This window comes from Oryzias latipes, chromosome 7, assembly GCF_002234675.1.
Source record: "Oryzias latipes chromosome 7, ASM223467v1".
Lineage (NCBI taxonomy): Eukaryota > Metazoa > Chordata > Actinopteri > Beloniformes > Adrianichthyidae > Oryzias > Oryzias latipes.
In genome coordinates, this window is record NC_019865.2 from 30385731 (window position 1) to 30403910 (window position 18180).

The following is an 18180-nucleotide window of genomic DNA, read 5'->3' on the forward strand; positions in this document are numbered from 1 at the left end:
CATTGGCATCCCAATGTACAGCACTGGTGCATGGTTCTTTAGCTGCACAGTGGCTCAGAGGGAAGCCCTGAAGACTTTCATCTGCTACCAAACACCAGAAAAACTTCACAGTTCCCAGAGCATCTGTTCTTTCTAAAAGCTCCACACATTCTAAAGCAGGGTCCCCAACCCCTGAGCTGCACACCAGCACCAGTCTGTGGGTCAATTGGTACTGGGCTACAAAGAAAAGAATGCATAACTTACATTATTTGTGTTTTATTTATCTGATCTTGAAAGATGTTTTTGTAGAAAAACTACATTCACAGTCACATCTATGGCTCACTTGTGGTAACACCGCGTGTCTTAACTACATCTGCTGCCTCCTAAACGCTGCTCCTGCTGGTGACAATTCCCTTAAAACCACCAATACAGCAAAAGTTAACAAATAAATAAGGAATCAGGGACAGACTTACCATTAGTTAAAGTGGGTGTCCCCATTATTATTTAAAGTTCCACTGAAGTCATCTTTTGATCTATTTTCAAAGTGTTCACAGTAGTCTTTTAATTATGATGATGCTGGGGGGTCCCAGCTGGGGGACCTGAAGCGGAACATCAGTGAGGGACCTTTCTGTGTGAAGTTTGCATGTTCTCCCCGTGCATGCGTGGGTTTTCTCTGGGTACTCTGTCTTCCTCCCACAGTCTCACAGGTGTGAGTGTGTGATAGTGGCCCTGCAACAGACTGGCAATCTGTCCAGGCTGCTTTGGACTTTTTAGCCCTTGTGCTATCTTATGGGGTCCAGATGACCCGATCCTGATCCTTACATTGACGTGTTCTCCCTACCATGACAAAGGTGGATAAAAGTGGAAATATTTCATGTAATCCATGGACACCAGTGAAGATCACAAACCATTGAAGAAAAAAGGTTCAGCGCACTGGTTAGTGGGTCTAGATGACCCAACTCCCAATGAAATGCCAAGGATAGCACTAGGGATAGTGTAAATCGTTCTGTAGCTAAAAAAATCTTTACTCTAAATTCTAAAATGTCTTTCCATGTCTATCTGGGATACTTTCTGTATCCCATCTGGGGTCACAAGGCTGTTAAGAGCCTAACCTGGCTCCTGCTGGATGAAGGTGGGGTACACTGTGGACATGAAGTTATTACACGGCTACACAATCACATACCCACAGTATAATCAATATTAACCCTTGTGCTATCCTAGATGACCCCACCCTTGCATTGACGTGTTCTCATGGTGTCCATGGATTACATGAAATCTTTCCACCTTTGTCATGGTAGGGAGAACACGTCAATGCAAGGGTGGGGTCATCTAAGATAGCACAAGGGATAAAGTTGAAATGAGGGTTGAACTGCAGACAACTCCTCCTCAGTAGACAGTTAGTCCCTCACTGCCTCTCTCCATCAATGTCTCTGTACTGCATAAGAATGAAAGTAAGAGGGAATCACAGCAATGCTTCAAGCTCCGGACATTCATGCAAGTACAAAGAGAAAACTTCATGGCTTTGCGGGGCAATACCTTCCAAAAGCTGGAAGGAGAGCTCTTCAACTTCAATGTCTGGTCCAGCTTTTCTGACTTTTGCTTGTTCCAGCCACTGGTCTGAATGGAGAGGATGTTTGTGCGGATTAAAAGAATCAAAATGTATTACACTGAGACAGCAAACTCTACAAAAAAGATGCATCGTAAATAAGTTTACCAGCTTTTGATAGACATGTTACTCAGAGCATGTGTCTGCTGAGGACTTGGTTCAAGTCTCTTTCCCTAATGTTGTCTCTGCAGCTTTTTGATTACATCCTCGGATCCTCCTCATTTCAACAAAAAGTTGTTCACATTTGGAACATAAAGGGTTAGAAAAAACCCCAACAGCAATAATAAGAACTAAGCCTTTGATAATTATGACCTCACACATCCGAGAGTGATGTTGGAGCAAGCAGATGGGTGATATTGAGAAGAAGCAGCAGAAAAAGAGCAAACTATTTTCCTGAAAGTCCTGATTTGGACCAGGATAGCTCTGGGATCAAAAGGAGCAGTTGTGTAACCAGCAAGTCTCTGCTGCGTGGCAATCACAGTTCTGTGGGTTGGCTCGCCATCCAGCTCTTGATAAGTGTGATCTTTGAATTTGAACAAAAACCCTGACCTGTATGAACATGAAACAAAATTGTCTCAGTTTTATACTTGGCTGCAGGTCACTCACCTACTCTTTGCATGTTATGTCGTACGAGCACACAGCTGGTTTGCTGCTAAAACTGGACAACTGGCCTGTTAGCACAAACCAAAATCCCTACAGACAGCAGATAAAACAAAATTTAACACACTATATAAAAAAATGAAATTAGATCAATATAAGTTAAAGAAAATAGAATCAAATAAATTAGTTGTAACACATGAAACTCAAAGCAAAAACACTCCGGTCATCAGGGAGGCAAACTTCCAAAAACTGAGTATTTTCAACGTCCAACATCGATTCTGAAAAAGAAAAGGAAGAAAAAAACAAAAGAGAAAAAGCCTGCACGCTCTTTTCCGTCACTCCTTTCAGATATTTTTTGGGGGGTAATATTGTAGCCGGCCTCCCAGGGTTCAGTGTTGGAAGACGTGAATGAAATCATGGCGCTCGGCCACACGTCTGCTCACTCCCCAGGTCTCTTTATTGTAAGTATTGCACAGAAGAGCACAGGCCCCCTACAGTCCCACTACAATAACTGCAACGGTCAAAGCACGAACACAGAGCACTGCATGGGCTGCTACACATGTCCCCTCCTCCAAAAGAAACCTCCCATTTCTATACAAAACAACAGTAAGATATTTTACTCATCTTTTCCTGTGCTCACCTCTTGAACCAACATCAATTTATTTTCTCTCTCTGCTCTGAAATAAAACAAACACACCAGCAATAACACATCGCAACAGAAAAAAATCATGAAACCATGAAGGAGGTTTCAACCGCCGTCCACAGCAGGAATGCCCGGGAACCACCATTGAATTTTCCTCTGGTGTCCCTTTCAGAGAGTCCCTCCTCTCTTGGCTGAAGAGAACCTCCATGATCCGTGTGAATGGGTGAAGATGAGTGAGTGGTTCCGTCAGACATAGCAGGCATTGGCAAAGTGTAGGCTTTAGTCTATCACGATGTACCATTGTTACCAAATTGTAACAAGGGCCTTGTCCAAAGGGGCGTACGGGTTCATGATACGGTAAATCAGTGCAACCTCCCCCCCATGAAGCCAACACCTGTTCCACTCGGTAAGGGCCTTTCCAATGGGGAGCCAGCTTTTTGCGGCTTTCAACTGGATTGCTGAGCCACAATAGAGCACTCAACACCCCACTACTAAAGGACGGTGGCGGAAATCCTCGTCATGATAGAACTTTTGTTTTTTGTGCGTCTCTGCTGCATGAAGTCTGGCTGCACTGAAAGCGGCACTGAGACAAGCCACCAATGCAGAGGCATATGCCGGGAGGGACCCAGCACTTTGAGAGTCCAACAAGCACATCCGTTGGCACTCGCGCGGGCCTCTCGACCATGCATCAGGTAAGGGGACATTTTTACCCACCAGGCGATTCAATGGGACGGCATGATCTGAAAAGTTTATCACAAATCGCCTGTAATATGAGCATAAGCCTACAAAGGCTCTCACCTCGGACAGTGTGCAAGTAGTTGGGCGACCTCTCACTTTGTCAGTGTTTCGTGGGTCTGGCTTAGTCCGTTACTGGAAACAACATGACCTAAGAAAATTACATAATCTCTGGCAAAATGACACTTTTGAGTGTTGAGCTTCAACCCTGCATCCTTAATTCTCGTTAAAACCACTTCCAAGTGGTGCATGTGATCCTCAAATGAGCGGCTGTAAATTAGAATGTCATCCAAATACAGCATGCAAATATGCCATGGCAAACCTCGTAGCACCAGCTCCATCATCTGCTGAAATGTGGCAGGAGAATTACTGAGACCCATGGGCATGGCACGCCATTGATAAAGCCCCCTGCCTGTCGTGAAAGCTGTTTTCTCACGATCTTCCTCAGCCACTACTACTTGCCAGTAACCATTCGAAAAATCCAGCGTGCTGAACCACATGGAACCGGACAGGGCATCTAGGCTGTCATTCACTCTTGGCAGCGGGTGCGAGTCTTTGATTGTGACAGAATATAAATGGCAATGATCAATGCAAAACGCCGCTGGCCTCCCTTTTTCTTGACTAGCACCACAGGGGAAGTCCAGGGACTGCAGCTCTCCTAAACCAACCCATCAGCTAGCAGGTTTGACACTTGCCATTCAATTTCAGCTTGTTTATTCAGTGAAGCCCTGTATGCACACTGTTTAATGGGAGCATGGTCACCTGTGTGAATATGATGTTTGACCATCGTGCAGCGACACAGGTCTCTGCCAGAGGAACAGAAAAGAGAGCAAAATCTCCCCAGAAGGGCAGAAATTTTAGCTCTCTGCTCTTCAGTAATTGGGGAGTCTTCCAGAGTAAATGGCATGTTCGGTTGAGCCTGAATATCATTTACTTTGGGGACTGACAGAGACCTCAGTTGGAGTTAACGCATACAACTCACCCACATGTATTCCCTGTTTCAACTCGACCGTATTATCTGTGGGGTCAAGGACCCGGGCAACAGAAACTCCCTCTTTGACTGCTGTCACTGAATGCGTGACCACCAGTCCAACCTTCTCTGAAATATTGGGCTCTAAGTATCCATTAAAGTTCAAAGTCGCTAGGCTTGTGCCCGTTGAAAAGGAGACCGTTACAGGCACCAGAGCTTCACTCAGTGGCGGGATCGTCACCATGTTGGCCAGAGAGACGTTACAAAACTGACCTCGCAGCAGAGGACCACACACATCCAATAACTGAAGCTGACCCCGTCTGAGGTCTAACAACGCATGGTGCTTGACCAGGAAGTCCATTCCAAGCAGCACCGCCTGTGTAGATTCAGAAAGCACATAAAATGTGTGTTCCCAACACATAGAACTTAACCGAAAAGTAACAGACATAGTGCCCAGGGTGTCTAACATTTGTCCATTAACTGTCCATGAATCTCTCTTCAGGGGTCGACTCTTCAATGAAGGGACTGACATGCTGCACTCTTCACTTATGGGTGACACTGAAGCCCCAAATCAATCAAAATGGGAACCTTAGCACCTTCAACCACCCCTCTCACATAAGACACAGGGGGTCTGTGTACCAACTCCCACCTCAGAAACATCCCCGCGATGTTCGCTGTCGTCACGAGGTCTCTGAGGCAGAAAACACACTACTCATTTCTGGGAGTTGAATCCTGAGAGGCTTCCCATCCTGGGCTGGGGCTCAGCGCTCTCCACCATCTTGAGTCAGAAGGTGATGAGTACCGTTGGCGCCTGGGAGCCTCGTAGTCCCATTATGAGCGAGATGGCTCCCTGTCTGGAGAGCGGCCTCGATGGCTTTCAGGGGTTGGCCTGGGCTGGCAGCCCCTCTCCTCACAGGCACAGCGGGACACGGATGGAGGAAAAGCCCTGGCACATCCCTCAGTCTCCTGTTCTCATCCGAGAGTTCTATCATTTGCATCCTCATGTGAAACATGTCCTCCGTCAGTTTGTCTATGGCTTTATGCAGGCCCTCAGCAGTAGACACAGACTGGACCTGCAGCTGACCCCCAGGGCAGGAAGCGCAGCCATAGGGAGCTACACAGTCCGTCTGCAGAGCCTCTCTGGCATTTTCACACCTCTCTGCAATCGTCAAGGCCTCCTCCAAATCAGTGGCCCCCCTGCTCCAAACACGTGGCTCCAGACCAGAGACGAAACGCCGGAATTTCTCCTCTCGTTGTGCCACGTCTCCGTACTGCGGGAACGCTGCCATGCCGAGCCGACTCACGTCAGTGGCGAACACCTGCAGGCTCTCCCCATGCAGCCCGCCCGGGTCCGCGCTGCCAGGCTGGTCCCGAAGCGCTCCAGCGCCTGCCTGTGACCGAACGCCTCTTCCAGCTCCTCCTTCGTGGCCTCATGGTCCGACTTCACAAAGTCCGGGACGCTGTCCCACAGCAGGAACGCGGCTCCGCAAAACCCGCGCGAGCTCACCTCTACAAGGTCCTCCGGCTCCCGCCGTTGCGCCCCCCGAACACAGAACACTGCATGGGCTGCTGCGATATCATTGAAAAATGTGTCAAAGTTGAACTGTCAATCAAATCAGGACGTTATAAATAAAGGATGATTAATTACTGCTAAATGTGGTTAATTAATTACTAATTCATAGTTTAGATAAGTAATGACGCAGCTGTTTGCAATCTCCGCTGCAGCTGGGGCGCGCGCGCCAATCTGTTGTGGCACGCGGGAACTGTCCAGTGCTGAAAACCATCCAAAGCCTTTGGGAAAGATCTGCTCGTGGATTTCTCGTGTCTCCAGGCTGAGCTTTGTCCTGTTGCTCCATAGGAACATGTCAGACAACTCCAGTAGATGTTCAGGCTTGAAATGCAAAAATAAAGTCAAAGAAAATGCTGCTCCAAACGAAAAGAGACAGAGAAATAGAAAGAATCTCTCAGACTTGTCCGGAAAGGTTGACTTCAGACGGACAGACAGACAGATAACAGCCTCATGTGTGTCGTTTCTCTGCATGACTGCAGCCTAAAGTAGTCTGGAAACAGTCTTGGAAAGGGATCTTCTAGAATTAGTTGTCAGATGGGATTCGGAACCACGCAAAGTCCGTCTGATTTAGCGCACTTTAACTCTTTAAGTACCGGAGAAAATGTGGCGGCTCAATTCAGCGCATGCTCATTTTATCCTGACTGCTTCTGGCACGTGGACTTCACGCGATAAACCCAAGACGTGCAACAATGACATCACCTTCATACTTACGTAAGATGATGTCTTAAAGTCAGACGGTCTTCTTAAGTCAGATGATGTCATTGTCGCACATCTCACGTCAATACGTGCCACAATAACGTAATCTTCTAAGTAATCTTACAAAGACGTCATATTTCGTGCAGCCAAAACATACGTCACTCTTTGATCTGTTGTCCGTGAATACAGGCTGATTTCTGACAGACAAACCACTTCAGAGATTTAGTGCAGACATTCAAAGAACACGGTGGAAACTGACAACCAGCAGTAAACCAACATTTCTGCAGCCTGGTCAGAAAAACTTTCCATTTGGATTCTTTGAAAGAGTTGAACACTGAGCCTCAGCAGTTTCTACTGACAAATAGAGATTTCCTGAAAAACGGTCCCTTTTCTCCCAAACACATTCCAAGATGTGTGACGTGCAAACAGGCCATTTTCTGATGGGCTCCCTGGGACTTTATCAGGTGGGTAAATTCCTGGGACGAGGAAGTTATGGCAGAGTGGCAGAATGCACCAAGATGGGGAGCAATGAGACTTTTGCCATCAAGATTGTAGATGATTTGAGAGCAGGCAGTGAAGAGATGGAAGCCATGAAGATCATCCGCAGTCTAAATCCAGATCAAAACAACCTGATCAAGATTCATGAATGCTTTCAGTACAAAGACTACATGTGCCTGGTGTACGAAATGCTGGATGAAAGCTTGGAGGACTTTATAGGGAAGAGGTCTTTCCATCCGGCTCACCTGTGTCAGATCAGAGCTATCGCTCAGCAGATGCTGGTAGCTCTGAGCGGCCTTGAAAGCATCAACGTCCTACATGGAGACATCAAACCAGATAACATCATGTTTGTTGACCAGATCACCAACCCCCTGAAATTAAAACTCATTGACTTTGGTTTGGCCGTCAACCCCCAAGAACTAAACGTTGGAACCCAGATGCAAATTAACCCCTTCAGAGCCCCAGAGGTCATTCTGGGTCTCCCTCTGGACGTCAGCGTTGACATGTGGTCCCTGGCTGTGGTTCTGGCCACGTTGTACATTGGAGATGTTCCATTTTCATACAACAGTGACTATGAAACAATCAGAGGCCTGGTGCAGCTGCTGGGTTTACCTGAGGACGACCTTCTCCACTATGGAAAGTTCTCATATGACTTTTTCACCTATGAGGAGGAATCCAGTCAACCCGGCTGGAGGCTCAACACGCCATTTGAATACAGCGAAGCCACAGGGGAGGTAGTGAAAGGACTGAATGAAATCCCAGACCTTGATGCCATGGCTGAGTTTCATCATGACACCTTTCCTCTGTACGAGGAGGACGACCATCGCGCCTTCTTAGACCTTCTAAGGAGCATGCTAGCCATCGACCCTCGACAAAGAATGACACCGAGCTCAGCCCTCGCTCATGACTTCATAACCATGAATCACCTGTCAGGAGAAAGAAAGGCCTCCTATGCTGCCTCAGCAAAACATGCAATGAGGGAAGCTGGGATCAAAGACATGGAAGAGAGGTTTCCAACAACTTCTACTGATGTTGTGAGTGTGAGGGAAACGCGGGAGGAGGAACGCTGTGACCACATCTCAAACAGTTCAATGACAGACACCAGAGACATCTGTGATGCGCCTCCTGCTGGAATAAAAGAGGAACCAGCAACTCAGCCTGGTCACAACAGCCAACCTGCCAACAGCTGTGAGAAAGCCTTTGTCTACAAAACAGAAGACGACTTCCTCTGGGACAAAGAAGCTCCTCATGAACCAGACGCTGCAGCAAGACCAAATGGGATCACAAATCAGAGTCATCATTTTCAAGAATCCCCCAAGAAAATGGAGGCCCAGCTTCAGGAAGAAGCACAAAACTCTCCTGCTTCTTCCTGCAGCATTCTCCCTGCAGGTGATGGATCTGTGGTTAAAATGGTTTCCATCTATCTGCTTCTGGAAGAAAGACATCCAGAACAAAGTCCAAGCAGCTACAAGGAACAAGGAAAGCCGGAAAAGTTCAAAGATCGATTCAAGCCAAAACCAAAGCTCTTCAGAGGAATTAGGAGCTTCTTTTCAAGACTAATTCAATTCTTCACATCACACAAATTTTAAAGGATTCAAGAAGAAGATGAAGAAAAAGAATTAGAAAAGAGGAAGAGGAAAAGTACACTGTAACAGATTTCTGTACACTGGGCAGTATTTTACTGCAATGTCAGCAGTAAAATACTGTAAAAAGGCTTCACTGTGTTTTACTGTAAACACAGATGGATTGTGGGAGTTGACTGTAAAAAGCAAAGGATTGTGGGAATTATCCTTGTCACCACTGTACAGCACAAATGTATCCCCTGATACCACATATTTTAGTTTTGGTTTTATATCATTTTTATAGTTTTTTTACATTTCATATTTTTATATTATGATAATTTGATACTTGGTAGAAAGATTTTTTTTAATGAAACTACTTATTGGATACTTTTCTTAAAATTACAAAAAATCTATTTGTGAAAATAAAACAGCCAACTGGATACCATCTTAAAGAACCGGGTGCAACCCCCACCCCCACCCCCAAAATTAGTGATAGGGGAAGAGTACGCCTACATTGAAAAATCTTTAGGCGTACCTACAGATTATACAATCCAAAGTTCCTTTAACAATTCGGCCCCTGACTGCCAGGTCTGTACCTCTGAACCCAAGGAGAAAATCTTCCTCCTAAAAGTTTATCTACACTCTGTGGAAAAATCCCCAAAATAAGCTTCAAAAACAGGGGCAGCACGTTGGTCTGTTGGTTAACATCGTTGGCTGGCAGAAGCGCGTCTGTGTGGGTTTTCTCCGAGGGCTTCGGTTACCCCCCACTTTTACAAATGTAATTGTAAATATTTGGGGACCTTGTCACAGGTGTAGACCAAAAGCTAAAAATTCAGCTTCCAGCTTTTCCATGTAGCTGTGAAGTTTCACTCAGCAAAGAGGTACAGCTCAAATCATTACCCCCCTCCAAATAGATAAATATAAAAACACAAATAAACAAACCACTTAAATATTTAAAAGTAATACAATACTTGAAATTCAATCCAATAAAGTAAATAAAAAAACAACAATCCCCAAAATGAGCTTCAAAAACAGGGGCAGCACGTTGGTCTGTTGGTTAACATCGTTGGCTGGCAGAAGCGCGTCTGCGTGGGTTTTCTCCGAGGGCTTCGGTTACCCCCCACTTTTACAAACGTATTAGTAAATATTTAGGGACCTTTATAACAACAATAAATAATTGATGCAAATAAAATCATTCAATTTAATCCAATAAAATAAATGATCAGTCACCAAATTTACAGGGAAATAAGTCAAACAAATCCTGGTAGTCCTGTGGGTTTTCTCCGAGCACTTCGGTTTCCCCACAGTAATTTTTAGTAATTGGCTAGTGACTGATGAAATCCCCTCCCTGAATCGCCACCTTATCGTGGTGGAGGGGTTTGCGTGCCCAGATGACCCCGGGAGTTGTGTTGCTAGAAGCATTTGCCCTGTTGGGCTGTTTCATGGTAAACTGCTTCTGGGGGACGGGCCAGACTAAGGGCGATTCAACCAAAAAAATCCTTTGATTACAGGATACAATTATTCCTGATTTACCTGGGCCTCAGCTTGGAGCCAGAACTGGAGGAGGGACTCATGAACATATTTGTAAGGGCTGTTACTTCCACCATGTTTTCTCTTGGGCTCAGTCCAAATGAGCTCCATGACTTCCCCTTTGATTCTGTTTGTAATTTTGATGGACAAAACTGCTTTGGCCAGCCAGAGACAGAGGTTTGGAGCGGTTTGAGGTTTGAGGGACGGTTCAGTTTGAATTTTCACCATTTCAGTCTGAACTCAGAGGAGGAAGTGGAGGGGGCGGAGACAGTCCATTAAGCTGAAACTCGATTGAAGCACAAGGCTATCTTAGGCTTCATTCATGTTTGGTCTAAAAACATAAAGACACTGATAATGGTATGCCTGCTTTAGCAGGTTAGGGTTCAATTCCCTACGGTGTTCTGGCAAATATTTGGACTTTAATACATGAAAAGATGAGCATTACAACCATAAAGCTGGATCAATGCTTATGTTCACCTGAGGACCAGAGAAGAGTATGAGTGGAAGCAGTGACGTGACGGTCAGATGAGGTAAGTGAGGCTCGGCCTCACCTGTTATTGTAATAAAGTAGAAAAATAGCACATTAAGTAAATATTATTTTCCACTTATCCGTGTTAAAAAAAACAGCTGCATGTTAATAATGTCATTACTAACAATTGTAGACATTTTTATGACGTGTCTTTTCTGTGGTCTCAGTATTTGACATAAAGACAGCAGGAAATGCAGGAAGACAGCTGCACTTTTTGAGATCATAACTAAACAATCTATCATTTTTTATAAAAGGATGGAGGTTTTTTGGAGGATTTTTTTTTTTTTTTTTTTTTGTATTTTTATTGACTTTTAAGCATAATTTTTAACAAACACAAACATTGCTCAGCACAACATTGGTCCACAATCGTGTACATTTCTGCAGAAGTGTTTTCCAAATTAAAGTTCCTTTTTATACCAAGGCAAATAAAAATAGATAAGACAAGTAGCAAAAAAAAATAAAAATAAATAAAAAAATAAAAAAAATAATAATAGAGTCAGTCCACAATCACGTTGTTTAGTATTGAAGCAATAGTGAGACTGGTAAAGCAAAGATAGGGGGTCCACGTTTTCATGAAATCACTTTTAGTTGAGTGGAGCAGACAGGTCAAGTACTCCAGAGGAAAGAGTTCAATGATAAGTCTATGCCAGTTTGCTTTGGATGGAGGTTTGTCACTGATCCATGACAGAAAAATATTTTTACGTGCGGCATATGTTAGGATGTCATACAATCTGCCAGACGTAGAGATGACTTTATCGTCCCTATAACCCAGCAGCAAAGAAACCGGATTCAGGACCAGGGCTGTCCCTAATATTTTTTCCATGTCCTCCAAAATGTCTTTCCAGTATGATAGGATTTTAGGGCAGAACCAGATACAGTGAGAATAAGTTCCCAGTGAGGATTTAAATTTTAAACACATAGGTGACATTTGAGGGTTCATCTGATGTCTTCTGTTTGGAGAGATTTGCAATCTGTGAATAATTTTATATTGTAAGAGCCTGGCATTATTACAAACAGATATTCGTTTTGTCTGGTTCCAAATAACATTCCATGTATCATCATCAATAATCACACCCAGATCGGTCTGCCATTTCTCTACTGCTTCTAGTACAGTCAATGAATTGGTCTGATTTAGTACATTATAAAAGCATGTGATTATTTTTTTACCAGGATGTGTGAGCAGTAGCTTCTCTAGTTGTGAGGGCGTAGAATCGGAGGTCAAGGTGGTTTTCTTAAATATAAAATCCCGGACTTGTAGGTATCTAAAGAAGTGACTGTTAGGGAGGTTATATTTGACACGGAGCTGTTCAAATGAAGACAAAGAATTTCCTGTAAACAGATGAGACATATTCTTTATCCCCTTTTGTGTCCAGATGTTGTAACCTGCATCAATCATGCCCGGCTGAAACTCAGGGTTGCCTTGTATAGGAGAAAGAATAGGAGTTAAAAAAGACCTCCCCTCCAGCCGCCTGGCCAAGAACCACGCCTTAACTGTGTTAGTGATTATCGGGTTGTTACCACACAGATTTCTAACAGATTTCAGATTTTTGCAGGACAAAAGGCCAGGAAGTGAGCAGTGAGTCTGTGATTTTTCGAGGCCTAGCCAGACAGATGTGGGGTCGTCCCTCACCCATTCTGCCACAAATCTTAAAATAGATGACAACTGATAAAATCTGAAGTTGGGTAAATCTAGGCCTCCTTTGGAAATGGGAAGATGTAATTTTGAAAGTTTAAGCCTTGGTTTCCTTTTATGCCATATAAATTCACTCAGCCAACCATTGAGTAACTTTAAAGATTTGTTGGAAAACAATAATGGGATCATTTGTAAAGGATACAATAATCTTGGTAGCACATTCATCTTAATTATTGATACTCTACCAAGCAAGGAGAGGGGAAGCGGGTTCCATCTTTCAAGGTCCTTTCTAATAGTATTAAGAAGAGGTGTAAAGTTAGCCCTGAACAACTGATGAAACATGGGAGTGATCTGAACACCGAGGTATACAAATCCTGATAATGACCAGTGGAAAGGAAATGCTACCAGTGTGTTTGTTCTACTTTTGAGTCTGCCCATTGGCATGGCTAGGGATTTGGAAAAGTTAATTTTGTAGCCAGAGAATGTTGAAAAATGCTGAATAATTTCAATGAGTCTGGGGATAGAAGATGGGGGTTCTGTTACATACAATAATATATCATCAGCATACAATGATATTTTATGTTGAGTTCCGCCAGCAGAGACTCCCCGTATTATCAGGTCTTGCCTGATGGACTCAGCTAAAGGCTCTATTGCCAAAGCAAATAGTGCAGGGCTGAGAGGACAACCCTGACGTGTCGAGCGATGCAATGAAAAACTGTCAGACCTACAGCCATTTGTGATAACTGAGGCCAAGGGGTTATTGTTGTTGCGCAAAGCATCTGACTGATCACGTGATATGGATTGAACAGCTGAGCGTGCTGCGTCATTTATTTAATGGCGACGCACGCACTTCATTCAGGAAAAGCACTGGCGAGACACAAGCCTTGTCAGTCCGTGCATAAAGCTTGTTTCGTACCTGTGTGCAATTGAGTGGTCCATATTAATTTGTTGAAGAGGCAGCCGGTAAGAAAAGACTTTATCCAAGCGCTAAAATTGCGCGATCACTTGTTTCCTTGTTTGTTTGGTGTGTTGTGGGACCGGAGTGTGCGCTCCGCAAATGTTTGTGTGTACTTCAGGTACCAGTGGGAATTTTCTGCATTAAGGATTAGATGTTTATTTCGTCGGTGTGCTTTGTAACTTTTGTAAATTTACACTGGGAAGTTCTTTATGAATGTGAATTTTTGCTAAATAATGAGATTTTAAAGTAATTCTTGAATAAATTTGGAATTAATACATGAACTTAAATAAGAATGTTATTAAAGTAAATGAGTAATGTTGCTAATTAACTGAGGCACTTTAAATTGCATAAATGTTTGTTGTTAATGTGTATGTTGAATTTTGTAATATTTATTACTGTTATTGTGTGTGTTTAAGGTTTTTACCTATTGATTGCTGTCGGATCAAATGGAAATTAATTAAAGTTTGGAAATTGGTCTCAAGTGGCAGTCTGAGTAAATCGATCTTCAACGTTGGACACTCAGCCCCTTTCAAGTGTGGGAAAAGTACACAAAAAAGTAGAAACACTTGACAGTAAAAACCGGATGCAGTAAAAAGCTACAGAGACTGCTACCGGCTAAGATTGGCTGCAAAGGATCCAAAGCTCCAGCTCGAGGGCCTGTGCTTCAGTTAAAAAGCCAAAGCTCTAGCTCCAGCTAAAAAGCCTGTGCTCCAGCTAAAAAGCCTGTGCTCCAGCTAAAAAGCCTGTGCTCCAGCTAAAAAGCCTGTGCTCCAGCTCCAAAGCCTGTGCTCCAGCTCCAAAGCCTGCGCTCCAGCTCCAAAGCCTGCGCTCCAGCTCCAAAGCCTGCGCTCCAGCTCCAAAGCCTGCGCTCCAGCTCCAAAGCCTGCGCTCCAGCTCCAAAGCCTGTGCTCCAGCTCCAAAGCCTGTGCTCCAGCTCCAAAGCCTGTGCTCCAGCTCCAAAGCCTGCGCTCCAGCTCCAAAGCCTGCGCTCCAGCTCCAAAGCCTGCGCTCCAGCTCCAAAATGACGGAAGCCAAAGCCCTGCAACACCTCAAGTCCAACAGAACAATTGCCAAGAGGACATTTTCTCGACTAGCTAACAAGATTATGAGGGCATGCAAAAATATGTCAATTGATGAATTGAAAGATGCCTTTGGGAAAATTTCAGCAGAGGCAGACAAAGTAATTGATGCAAATGACGATCTTGAATTAGCACTGGCTGAAACCTGGGACAAAGATGGAGGGACAATGAGAGAGGAACAACGCGAGGACATTAAAAATACAGCAGAGGAGTGTGAAGAGAAGCTGGAGGAAGTGCAAAATGTTATTCGGAATGTAATTTGGACCACTTTTGGGCATCCTGAGCTGTCACTGAACCTTGAATTGGCTGAGGGTGAATGCAATACAACTTCTGCTGCAGCTCCTGATATAAGCTTGGAAGCTTACAACTTCATGCTAAGCCAAGTAGAAATGAGAGTTAAAGCAGCCAAAGAGGCCTACAATCAGTGGAATCAGGAGAAGACAGACCTTCAGCACCGAACAAAGGAATTAGAAATTGGCTCAGCTAAACTAGCCGCACGAAAGGCTGGTTTAATTCAATCTAAAGCTGAACAAGAAGTGATCCGAACGGTAACTTCCTGCCATCAAGTACCAGCAATAAAGTTGAAACCAACTGCCCTTCCAAGGTTTGATGGCTGTAAAAGACACTTTCACAGTTGGAAAAAGGACTGGGAAGCACTCCAAGCACAGGGAGAGCCTACTGGTTCAAAGGAGGTTCGCAAATTTCAGCTACTAGATAGCTTAGAAGAAAAAATTGCAAAGGATCTTCGTTTGTCAACCTGCGGATCTTCAGAAGAGATTTTCAGAACACTGGAGAACCGATTTGGAAATAAAACTGCTATAGCTTTGGAAATTGTTGAAGAACTCCAAGCATTGCCTTCAATTAAAGGTCATCAACCAAAAAAGATTGTGGACCTCATTAGAGTGGTTGAAAAAGCTTTACATGATCTAATTGAGCTGGGTGATATAGGTGCACTTAAAAATCCATTGATGACCAAGTCCCTCGAAAGCAAGCTACCTGAGATGTTAAAGAAGGAGTGGCTCATGTTTGTGGCCGAAAAGAGAGGCGTGGAACCCTCAAAGGACCGATTTGACATGCTGCTTTCATTTTTGAAGAGTCAGGAGGGAATCTATGAAGAGTTGGAACAGTTGAGAGATGAAGAACCTCAAAGGAAAGATGTAAAAGTACAGCTAAAGCATGCCAGAACTAAAGCCACCAAAACTACAAGCCCACAAGGAGCTTGTATTGTTTGTGGAGAGAGTGGGCATAAGCGGAGATTGTACAGATGCAAGAAATTCAGAGTTCTCAGCTTGGAGGAAAAGAAAGAAGCGGTTCAAAAAACTGGAGGTTGCAAAGACTGTCTTGAAGTTCACGAAGAAGGTGAATGCAGGGCAACTTTTCTCTGTAAGAATGAGTGCTGTAGAGGACGGATGAGACATCATTATCTCTTGTGTCCAAGTCCTGTAAATAAAGGCCCGTTCAAGGGGAAATCAAAGCCAAACGCTTCATCTCAAGTTGATAAAAAGTGTACGGAAGACCAGGAAGAGTTCTTAACAAGACTAACCCCAGAACTGGCACAGCAATGCCGAAATGTGTTTTGCAACACGGCAGCAAAGACACTCAACTCAGCCGTAAGCAGGCAGTTGCTGGAAGGAGCTCGTTTACAGGAGTTTCCTGTCATCATGATGATCCTTGAGGTCACTGCCAATGCGGGACAGCGGCTAGGAACGCTAATAGATCTGGCATCAGATACCAACTATATAACCCATGAGGCAGCTGATGAGCTGAACTTGCAAAGCGAGGATGTCACACTTTTCGTCCATGGAGTTGGTGGCATGCAGGTGACTGTAGAGACGAAGCGTTACCTTTTGAAGATTCGGGTTGGCACCCCAAAAGGTACATTGAGATCTCATCAGCTGATCTGTTATGGTCTGGACAGTATTGCTGAGATTCACCACCATGTCTCACCCAGTAAACTGCAGAAAATCTTCCCAGATATCTCCCTTAAGGAACTGAGAAGACCCACCAAAATAAAGCTTCTCATCAGTCACAAGGAGGGCAGGCTTGTGCCTCAAAAGATCCGCTCAGTTGGAGATCTTGTGCTATGGGACGGTCCCCTGGGGAAAACTGTGGCAGGCTCTCATCCAGATCTCTCTGAAAGAGTTGATGTAACCACTCACCTGTCAAAAACTCATTTTGCCCGCTCTATGCGATCAGCTGCTAGAAAATACAAAGAAGTCATTCACAAAAGTTTGGATGCCGAAGCAACGCTGGCAACCACCACAAGTACCAGCTGTGATTTCCTGAAGTGGTGGAAATGGGATAGCATTGGCGCCGCGTGCGATCCAAAATGTGGAGGCTGTCGGTGTGGGAAGTGTCAACCAGGGGGCAAAGAAATGAGTCTTTCTGAAGAGAGAGAGCTTGAACAAATCAAAAGTGGTCTCACATACGTTACTGGAGATCATCACTGCAACGAACCTCACTGGCATGCAAAATATCCATGGACATCTGACCCTGCGGTTCTGCCAAATAATAAGCAGGCGGTGGAAGCAACCTTCTTGAGGACAGAGCGGCAACTTGCTAAAGAACCGAAGTGGAAAGAAGCCTATAAGAACCAAGTTCATGAAATGGTCAATAGGAAAGCTGCTGTTAAATTGTCAGAAGAAATGTTGAGTAGTTGGAATGGACCTGTATGGTACATCAGCCATCTAGTCGCTCCTAATCCCCATTCAGTCACAACCCCTGTGCGTCTCGTCTGGAACAGCAGCCAGGTGTTTAAAGGCCAGAGTTTAAACAACATCCTTCTTAAAGGTCCTGACGTCCTGAACAACATTCGAGCTGTCCTCATACGGTTCCGGGAAGGAGTCTATGCTGCGCTCGGGGACATAAAGAAAATGTATAACTCTGTGTGGCTTGAAGACAAAGAAATGCACCTGCATCGCTTTTTGTGGAGAGACACAGAGGAAGATGAAATCAGCCAATACGCCATCACAAGAGTGAATATTGGTGATAAACCTGCCGGCTGTATCGCTCAAGTCGCTATGAGAGAGACAGCGAGTCTACCAGAGTTTTCTCATCTCAAGGCTGAACGTAGAGTGCTTGAAGAGGACACATACGTTGATGACATACTCACCTCGCATAACGACTGGGCTCAGCTTCAACAAATAATGACTAATGTGGAGAAGATTCTGAGAGCAGGTGGGTTCAAACTCAAACCTTGGATCTGCTCAGGTCAAAGTGGGAGGGAGCATCCCGAAGACCATAGGAAAGAAGTGGATTCCACAGTCCTTGTACTCCCAAACCAACTGTCAGAGGAGGACAATAAGGCACTCGGCATGGGATATACTCCAGTCCCTGATGAATTCCACCTCATGGTGTCTGTAAACTTTTCGAAAAGACGTAAAAAGATGAGGTTGGGAAAAGATCTATCAAAAGAGGAAGTGAGGCAACAGGCACCAAACCCACTCACTCGAAGAGAACTTTTAAGTCAAGTCTCCGGACTCTATGATCCTCTGGGCTTTGTTACACCTGTTAAGCAAAAAGGTGCAATCCTCGTCAGGAGAGCATTTCAGGAAGTAAAAGGCAAATGCAGTCGAGTGGAGAGTACGTGGGA